The sequence below is a fragment of the Panicum hallii genome, chromosome 1 (genome assembly GCF_002211085.1).
Source record: "Panicum hallii strain FIL2 chromosome 1, PHallii_v3.1, whole genome shotgun sequence".
Classification (NCBI taxonomy): domain Eukaryota; kingdom Viridiplantae; phylum Streptophyta; class Magnoliopsida; order Poales; family Poaceae; genus Panicum; species Panicum hallii.
In genome coordinates this window covers 9,622,230-9,633,088 of record NC_038042.1, presented here as the reverse complement: position 1 = coordinate 9,633,088, position 10,859 = coordinate 9,622,230, and the positions used below count along the sequence as shown (strand labels likewise).

General features: G+C 47.6%; 1 pseudogene; it reads right to left on the bottom strand.

The window, feature by feature from the left end:
- Positions 1–7,443: 7,443 nt before the first annotated feature.
- On the bottom strand, positions 7,444–10,859 carry LOC112879936 (annotated as a pseudogene).

Sequence of the window (10,859 nt, the reverse complement as noted above, 5' to 3'; positions counted from 1 at the left end):
GAGCATAATCTTCCCGTATATATTTTCATTCATATTTTTTTATAAAAAAGCTGAGTATAGTCATTTTTATTTTTAAAAAATAAACCAACAGATTATCCAGACTGAGCATTAAAACGGACCAGTTGAAATGAAACATCAACGCCTGCCGCAAAACTAAAAGCAACTATCAGCAATTAACAATATTAACAAATCAGATCGTGACATCAACACGACACCACTCAACCGGGACATAGTCCACCATACATCGTCGCCGTCGAGCTTCATTGTGCAACAAGCGATCAAGCAGCTCGACTTCCCAAGGAATCCGGTAGCAAACCAACACAAATCCAATTCTACGCACGAGCGCTAGCGAGACCGTTCGGAAAAAAATTGGCTACAGCGCCCTTCAAACGCAACGCGCTGCCGCCCCTCAGGTCTTTTCTTGCCAGGCCCATGTGACATCAATTTGGGAAGGACGCGCTCGGCTGGGTCGGCTCGCGCTCGCGCTTTCTCCTCGGCTGGGAGTGGAGCCGATTGAAAAGGCTGCGCGTTTTGTAACAAAAGAAGGCTGACAAAAGACGGGTCCATATCATAACTATTGGATACTCCAGAATATTTGAATAGTACCTGAATACAGTGATCAGAATGGGCTCCAGAATATTTGACAAGGACCTGGCAAGTAGACTAGCAATTCCTCCTGTTTCGCAAAAAATAGACTAGCAATTCCTCCCATGCCTGACTAGCGAAGCACTGCACGAGATATCTGAATAGCAATGTACTAGCGATAGCAATGGTCTAGTAATTCCTCTCAAATAAATTGTGTAGCTGGATAAATAAATTGTTCATCAAATAAATTGTGACAATATGAAAGAACAAGTAAATTTCAGTAACATGATTGTCACACTATCAATAACTAAGCTGCCCTATTCTTCAAATGTTGTATCATTTGCTCCTATATCAAATTGTAATTTCCGTGCAGCTGAAGCATTTTGATCAATACCAAGCAAAAGACTTGTATGTACTCCTTGCATCAAATTAGGCGCAGTGGTCGGAAAGTTGATCAAGATATTACTGGAATCATTTGGTACTGCCACATTAACACCACTATTGTCTCTAGTGTTCCTCATTTCTTCTCCAGCAACAAATATATTTGAAACAATTAAAAATACGAGTTGGTAATAAAAAATTCAGTACATGCAACAATAAAATCAGTACCTTTTCTTCACAACTTTTCTTTTTTTCCTTATCTTCTTTTCCACAACATTCTTTGCTCATTTACTTTTGGGGCCTTTTACTACATAAGGAACTCTAAATGATATTGTACTATTTTCTATATCCATAACGTGATCATTTGAATTAATTAAAGGAAATGAATGTTCAGTGATTGATCAGCCTCCACTTCCCACTTTTCTAATGACTTCTCCAAATCATCAAGAGGTGGTTCAGATGCTGAACACTTCAATACAAGAGATGTTGCCATTCGAGATATACGTGCAGCACGTGCTTTCAAGCTTCAATTCTCCCTTCCTTTCTTCTCAACATAATGCCCTTTTTTGCATATTTTTTCCATCTTTTTAGTATATACTAAGATAGTAAAATGAAAATATCATTCATATTGAATACTTTAAAGGCATGCTTGCATAATATACCTATAAGATATAGAAGATACTGGTCAGCAATATATATTACAATCGAAATTCTATTTTGGAATTAGAGTACATACATGTGGATTCAAACTTTCTGCAAGAGCATGTAATGGTCATATCTGCAATGTTGAATACAATTGTTGCTCCATAATCTGAATGCATATGTGTAACCACGAATGTGGACATTATCCCCTCAATCTGTAACAATTTGTAGGAATACTCATGCTGTTTTTTAAATTCTGTCTCGAACTCTGTATACATTCTCTTAGTATATGATTCAGTAGCAGACTTCAACAAAGGTAAATTTGGAACATAATTAATTGGGATCTTTATAAATGATTTAAAATCTTCATCCAACTCATTTTCATGTAGAGAAGCGGAAACTTTATCACATTCAACAAGGAGTTCAGAAATACCAAGTTTCCTACGAAATCTTTTCTTAAAGACATTATTCATACCTTCACTCCTTTGCGTTGTGGTCATATCAGCTGTAAAAGAGGTACGATAGACAGCAACCCACTTTCTTCTCAAATCATATAGATTTAGCAACCACGAGTTCTCTTCCAGGCCATATTTAGTCAACAATTTATTCCACTTCTTTGTGAAATACTCTTCTGATCTATCTTCATAGACACATCTTTTAAAAGCATATAGAAACTCAGGATGCTTATGAATTACATGACCAAGATATTTAGCTGCATTAAGATAAATGTGCCACAAACAAAGACAATGACTTGTATTCGGGAATACATAAGCAATTGCTCCTGCCATGGTTGCATCTTGGTCAGTGAAAATTGTGCTTGGATGTTTGCCTGACATTGCTGTCAAAAATATTTGAAATAGCCAAACAAATGATTCAATAGTCTCATTAAACAACAATGCAGCTCCAAATATTATTGTTTGCTTGTGATGGTTGGTTCCAAGGAGTGGAGCAAAAGGCATCTTAAACTTATTTGTCTGAAATGTGGTGTCAAACGACACTGCATCGCCAAAGCATGCGTAATCCATGATAGACTGACCATCAACCCAAAAGAAATTAGCTATCCTTCCATCTTGCTTATCAATTTCCATGGCATTAAAAATGCAGGATCCTCTATCTTCTTGTTCTTCAAGTATTCCAACAATATTTGTGCATTATTGGATTCTAGATACTTGCTCCGCTCGCGACCAATCTCATTATTGCAATCCATCCGTAAGAAGGGAACTTTGTCGGCCCCACCATAATACTGCTTCATGAACTCATGAACTTGTGTTGGCCTCATCCCGGCTTCCCGTATTTGAGCAATGAGTTGTTTGTCTACATCTATAACATGTCGTTGGGACCTCAGCATGTGCTTTTTTTTGGTGTTGATAACACATGATTGTGATCAAGTTCAACCTTTTACAATGTATAAATCCCCTCTCTGCTGACCTCAAACTTAATAAGAGCTTTGCAACCTGTCCTCGTAGTGGCATTTGATGAACCCGCTTCTGCATGTCCTTGGCTGCTACAAACTATAACTCTAGAATATATAGTTTTATCTGCTCGACGCTTTAAATCGCTCTTTCGGATGCTGAACCCAACCATACCAGCATAGCTGTCGTACATCTCATAAGCATCAGTCTCCGACACAAAAGACATTCCAACTTTAGGAACAATCACATCTGGTCCATCTTTATCAACAATCTATTGTAAAAATATGGTCAGGCGGATCGATAATAATTACAACACAAGTAACGTATGACCATAAAACACATGTAACACATGATCATAGAACACAATTCTACCTGTGTTGTCTGCTGGTCATCGGTTACACAATCCCTAACGCTTGTGGATTCCTCGTGCGCAAGAGAGAGTGGGATCTGTCTTGCCATGTCCTCCTGTCCCGACATCTCCTCGTACCCTCTTCCCTCCATGGTTGCTGCATGAATCACGGTGGCACGGTGCCGGACGGCTGCCCTGGAATAGACAGAGGAGAGAAGGCTTGATGAACAGACAGAGGAGAGAAGGCTTGATACGGCAGAGTAGAAGATGCGTGGCACGGTAGAGCGGAGGAGAGGAGGTGGGCACCTGATCGGCGGCGGCGGCGCCTGTACATCGTAGTACCAGAGTCGCAATAAGGCAAGCAATATCACGTAAAGAGATCGACCTTTGCCTGGCAAGAAAATCAGATCCAATACGTCGTGTACCTACGTGAGGGCGGAGCCGGCCGAGGAGAAAGCGCGAGCCGACCCAGGCGAGCGCGTCCTTCCCGAATTGCTGTCACGTGGGCCTGGCAAGGAAAGGCGTGAGGGGTGGCAGCGCGTTGCATTTGCAGCGCGCTGTAGCCAATTTTTTCCCCCCAAATTGCTGTCACGTGGGTCTGGCAAGGAAAGGCGTGAGGGGCGGCAGCGCATTGCGTTTGCAGCGCGCTGTAACCAATTTTTTTCCGAGCGTTCCAGCGCTCGATTTCCGGACCATCTGTGTTGCCTCCACGTGCATAGATCCTACCAAGTACCAGCCTGCTTTTACTTTCATTCCCCTTCTCCACCGGACGCGTCTCATATTTATCTTTATCCTTCACGTCCGGTGGGAGGGGGACGGCCTACGCGGGGCGACAGGCACCGGGCGGCCTCGAGGTCCACACCGGGGCACGGAGGCCTGCGCGCTGTGGCAAGCTGGAGGCTTCGGGCAGTGCCGAGGTCCATGGCGGCCAGTGCATTAATATTGCGCCCAGGAGCTCCCGCACGCAGTAGCTCGGCGGAGCGGTGAACCACGGAAGAGGGCAAGAGCGCGGCGAGCTCAAGGAGTCGGAGTCACTAAATGCTCTCCTCGTACCGGGGGTTGCGGCGGCACGACGCCGTGCAGACCAGCGGTGGTTGGGTGAGCCGGGGAGAGTAGCTGCAGTAGATGATAAGCTCCCTCCCTCTTCCCCTTTGCCGCTAGTAGGCGGCTCGTGCTCCGTCCGACACCTCGAAGCGTGCTCCTCCCCGGTTCCCCATTCGGCGAGGCGAGCCACGTGGCGCCGGCGCACGGCAGGCCGAAGGCGGAGGCGGAGTGCTCGCTTTTTTCCTTTCTTTTTTTTCTCTCCTGAAAAGTTGCTGCAACTGAAACATAACTTTGTTATTAGAGAAGTTATATGTATCATTTTTCTTTTTGTATATTAGTTTTGGCTTCTTTTTTTCACAAGTTATATACGTAGCTTTTATATAAACTTTTTGCTTCTTTTGCATAAGTTATATCAATATTACTTCTTTCTGAGAATTATCTTTTTGCACAATTTTTTCCTTCATTTTTTTGGGACAAAGTTTTGTGGGAAATGTTGATCATATGATTTTCCCACAAAAGTTATATGTATAAATTTAGCATATAAACATTCTTCCATATTTTTAGCTACATAAGTTTGTTGTATAAATATTTTGCTTCTTTGTGATATAAATATGTTGTTTAATTTTGGTGTATAAACTTTTTGCTTTATATAATTTTATCTATATAATTTTTTTATATTTACTATTTCTAAGAAGCGGACCGATTCTGCGATACCTTTGACTCCAATACGTCATTAGTCACAGACAAGTGGACCCGTTCGTCTTGTGCTCAGACCCCGCACGCCCCCTGGCCTCGTGCGGCTTCATCCCCCCTCCTCCCTTTTCTCCGGCTGGCGTCCTGCGCACGAGCAAATCCCCGTCCCGCACTTCATTCCCCTCCCTGCCCGTCCTCCTGCGCTCGCACGCGATGGTTCTGACCCCTCCTCCTGTTCTCCTGCGCACGAGCAGATCCCAGTCGCGCGACTTCGTTCCCCTCTACCCGTCCTCCTGCGCTTGCACGTGATGGTTCTACGGCATCGGCCATCAGCGGCGGCGGCCATGGTTTCAATCTCCCCTTTCTGTCAACAGCGGCTGCGGTGTAGAAAAAATATGATTTCGGAAATGAGCGTTAAGACCTCTCCTGGTGCGCACACGTACTAGCAAGCCCCGCAAACCAACCCAAAGATCGCAACTTGGAAGTGACCACCACACGACACTGATGATGAAAGATCCTCCACAACCATGTCTCCAATAAGAAAACGACGCCATCGCTGTTGCAGCCAAGCGAAAGCACGGCTTTCATCGAAGATTTTCCACCAAGGGTAGCTTGAGGTGGGGGAGGACATCACCGCGACGTCTTCAAGGAGGAGAGTGGCACCCAAGAGCATCATAGTTGCAAGTATACCTGATCATGGGCCGTCCGATCCGACAAACCCGAACCGACGGTCCAAAATAAACCCAACCCCCCCACCGCGTCGCCCCCCTGGCAACTTGGGGGTGACCCCGCTCCGTCACCTCCTTCCCGCCCTCCGTCGCTTCCGGTGGCCGCCGCCGCCGCCAGCGACCGGCCGGGCGGCAGCGTCGGCGGCCCGCGGCCGAGCCGAAGCCAGCTCCGGTTGCCTCCTTCCCTCCCTTCTCTCGTTTTCTCACCCAGCCACCAAATTTCGTTCAAGCTCCGCCGCCGGCCACCGCGGACCAGATTCAACCTACCCTTTCGCCGGATCTCCTCCCCCCCTCCCCCCGGGCTGGATCTGCTCGCTGCCCCCTCCCTCGGCGGCATTCACGCAGGGGGTGTGGTGCGCCTTGCTAAGGTCCTATGGTGCTGGGGCTGGCCGCGCCCATCCTCATCACCACCGTGTCGACCCCGTGGCCGGAGCTGCGGCTGCCTCCCCCCAATGCCCTTCCTCAGTGTGTGGCTCGTGGGCTGCAGGGCGCCGTGGCCGGGCGCCGCCCTCGGTCTCGATCTGTGCTTCCTCAAAGTCGGAGATGGCGGCTGCCAATGCCTTCCTAGTTCCCCTTTGCGTGGTGAACATGGGAGAGGCCAGTGGCCTGATCCAGCCGACTCAGATCGGCATGTGGAGCTGCGATGGCCGTCAGATGGCTGGCTTATCCGCGGTGGCGATGACAATGTCTTGCAGGAGCTTCGGGCGAAAGCTATGTTGTGTCAGGTCAACATCGGTGGCGCTATTTGGGCGTCGTTTTCCTCCCTGGAGGCGTTGTTGTGATGCTTTCTGCAAAGGTCAGCAGACCTCCGGATGAAAACCTAACTCTGGCTCGTCGGATGGCCGATGATGGCGTCTTCAAGTTTCTAAGCATATGAGTGATGTGTTGGACTGGTGCTGCATAAAGATTTGTTGTAAGAATGAAACGTGAACGAAGAAGAAGATTAAAGTGTAGTCTTCTAGCTTTCTTTCTTGGTTTTAGAGTTTTCTTTCTTGTGTTTGTATCCCTCATTTTGAGGTTTAGAGTCTAAGTGCTCTTGTAATCCTTGGCTGTACATATCCACCATGTCGATATAAAAAGCCGGTTTTAAACCTTAATAAAAAAATAAACCCAACCTGATTCGACCCAACAGGTGCATGGGCCGTGCACGGGCCTGTTTTTTTTTTGACCCTGTCAGAAATTCAGGTCGGGCGTGGACTGCAATTTTAACCCGTGGGCTGACCTGACAGCCTGAAAAAATAAAAGGACAAAAAGAAAACAAACAATACAGGCCACTACCTTAACGGCCCACCCAACAACTCAGCCCACTAGCAAGTCGTCCAGGCATCCAGCTACTTTAGTTCCTTCACGTACCCCAAAGAAAAACTTTAGTTCCTTGGAGGCCACAGCCTTATCCTCCTGCTCCCAACATGGATTCTCTACGCACGTGCGTTGCTACGCACGGTACTGGACGGTCGGGATAGAGGGCAAACGGCTGCGATAGCAGTATGTGCAGAGCGCAGCATACTCAGTGACGCGATCAACCACGGTCAATGTTTAATCGGTCGCCAATATGCGGCATAAACAAAGGTCTTTTTCACACTGTAATTAGTTACCTGTGCGTTGCTATGGATAAAATAAATTCTCTTTATAAGTATGAAATATTTGAAACAACACAGCCATAAAGGTAAAAATTTTACCTTCAATAATATTTATGTTCAATGTACATATTCAAACCACTCAAATGAATTATTGGACACGTCGTGCGTAACCCAATAGAATAATTTATCTTCTTTGTCACACCCTCTACTTTCGATCCCGTATGCCACTCCTGCTGCTTCTGCCACCAAACCCTAGGCAAGGTAGGGTATCTCCGGAGCTCTGCGCTTAACGCTTCCTCAATCTCATCACCTTCCTATCCTGACCCTACCAATTCACCATCCAACATCACCCCATCCAGCGACGTCCAGACACATTGCCGTCCTGTACACGAACTGAGGCTAACAAATAATTTAAGTGGCATATAGGTAGGTGTAACTTAGAATAACTCAAATTCAGATTGCCTGCAGTACTTGACAGAATGCTGAAGGACACTGACATGAAGCTTGGCTTGGCAAAAAGGCTCAGGTGTCTTGACCCTCTGAGTGAGCTCAAACACACGTAGCCATCAGGTACGAAGCAATACCGTACCTTTGATGGTTAGCCCTGATGTGTTGAACTTGTTTAGTAAATTATCTTAAGTGTAGTGTAGGATATGTTCTAAGATGATGTAGCATGTACTATTGGCTACCCTGACCTACATACCTAGAATATGTTCAAAAAACTATTTGTTTGAATTTGGCAGGAAGTTGCGACTACTCTTTCATGCCTCTATTGGAACCCTATATATTGTGAAGCAAGATATATTGAAGGGATAGCCAGCTTCCTTTGGTACTACTGGCATAGAAAAATTTCCATTATCCAGAAGTAGGTTGATCATTAAGATGCTTTGAATTTCGGAATAGACTTAAGAATTAGCAGAAGAACAATCTCACGAATATAGCTTGTCAAAATTATACTATTGGAGCAACCACATAAGATCAAGTTTGTCAGGAGTTAACACTAAATAATCTTAGTTCCCTGTTACTATCAACGGCCAAATGGCAATAATATATACTTTTCCAATTTTATATTTAATGACGCCATTTGCAGTTGTCCTTCTTCTCATTTCGTCGAGCAGTTCAAGGGTATCCCAAAAATACCTTTGTTGGTGTAAGCGTCATCCAACATGAAGCTTCGCAAGGATGAGCATGCACGGAGGCTGGTGCTGGAGAGTTTGCTGCTGCGGGAGGAGGAGCATACGGTAGTCAGCGTTGGAACTTCCGAAGCTGAGCACACGGTCATCGGCCGGCGAGAGGCTGATGTGGCTCGCCTTAGCCTCATCTGACGCGACCTCGCATACTGCGGGGAAACTCCGCGGGCGCCGCTGGTGAACCGCGTTGCTGGTGGTGACAATGATGGCCCGACCTCCCACGCCGACCAAGTGAGAGCGTGTCGCTAGGGTTGAGGTCGTCGCATGGATCGATGAGGACGGGCTATGCGACGCGACATCGATGGTGCGGACAGAAAACACCGTTTGTTCTTGCAAAGGCTCGGAGTTCTTCCCCATGCCCGATGGCAGCACAAGCAGGCTACCTTGCCGGCGGGCGCTCCGGCGAAGGAGGGGCTCCGGAGAGGGGCAAAAGCGGGAGAGGGAGACACGACGAAGCCGCATAAGTGCTCACCTGATGACCATATAAATTCTTAGGAACAGAGAATTCTCACAATGTATCCATGTAATGCAAGTGAGCATTTCATAAAGCTAAATGCTTGATTAGCGCAGAATTGGTATGCAATGTTTTTAAAATGCTTTGCAATTACCTAAAGAGCTAAGGTATTCTGAACAAATCTTCGCTGCTCCTGAATGTCTGATAGTACAGAGAAATGAAATGATGCAGCAAACGTAACTAAAAGAGCACGATACAATTTAGAAACACATGTGGTTATAAGTAAACTAACTAGGATATTTTGCAAAGTCCAGCACATGAGGTGTTGATGTATGGTAATCAGCAGCCATCTCAGAAAAGTGATTAGCAATGTCAAATGCAACAGGGTTAAAACTGGCATATTCGTAGTCCTGCAGGATTTGATCAACAAAATAGCAGTCAGGTATAGGAAGACATGGCTACCAACCAAGTTGTCTCCATCCCTAGCAAACAGGTACCACATAATTATGCAAACAGTTACCACACTATGCTTAAATCAAGAATCAGAACGCCTCGTGAATCCATTTAATCAGAACTTACAATCAATGTGACTTGTCTGGTCTCTTCATATATCATAATATTCCCATACTGCAGATCATTATGTCAAAATCCTACTAACTGATTGACCCCCGACAGCGCCTTCTCCAGCAACGCAATCTCATCGCCTAGCTTATTCAACTGAAATTGCTTGGACTCTTCCTGGGAACACCTGACACGAGCCTGCTCAAGCCACCTCCTGATTCAGACAACACCAAGCAAATCAGCCTCTGATCAGCAATCACTCACATTCTCGCCATGATAAGAGAAGGTGACATAAAACAATACATGCCTGAGACTCTACCACAACGAGACATCCTTGGTCCAGGGCTCCAGGCATGTCGAGATCGTGAAACTCCCTCAGCTTCCTGGCAATCAGCGCTGATATCTCCGGGTCACGCAGATCTGCCGCAGACAGCGTCTGAGAAAGCAAGAGTGTAGGCAATACGAGAATGAGATGTCACCATTACCGATTCACCATTCCAACAGACAAATTACGAAATTAACAAGGGGGACGCGCGCGTACCCTGGCGTTGATGGACTCCTCGACGCGGCCGTTGGCGAATCGCCCGACGTGGCAGGGCCCCAGGCCGTGGCACGACATGCACTCGAAGATGCGGACCTAGCGCGGTCGAAGAAGACCTCGATGCCCTGGCCGTAGATGCGCACGAGCACCTTGCGCGGGTCGCCTCGCCGCCGGGCTAGGTGATTCGGAAGACCTCGTTGGTCATGGCGCCCCTGAGCTGGGACACGACGAGCGCGGCCGGGTCCACGTCGCCGCCCTAGAGCTTGCCGGTCAGGTGGAGCAGGATGCGGCGCGCGTCCTCTGGGATGCGCTCGATGCTGGGGCTCTGCCGCAGCATGGGCGCGGCGAAGTGTCGACGGCGTGGGTGCCGGCGAGCGATGGGGTGGCGCCGGCCGAGCAAGAGAGACGCAGGCTGGGAGGAGGGTACGCCGCCTTGTGCGCAGAGCCGTCGAGTGGGTGTGCCGAAAGAGCGTGGGTGCCGCGCCGTGTGGGAGAGCGCCGGCGAGCGCGCGAGACGGCGGTTGGGGCTGGGGGGCGACACCGCCGAGGGCGAGATCATGCCCATATGGCCGTATGAGCAGTCTACATCATGCGGCGGCGACTACTCGAGGAACGGGGTGGATGAGGTCAGGACGCTGAGGCGGCGCGGTGGAGGGTGAGGGCGCCGGGCGAAGGGGAGGGCTCTGGGGCGTCGCTGGG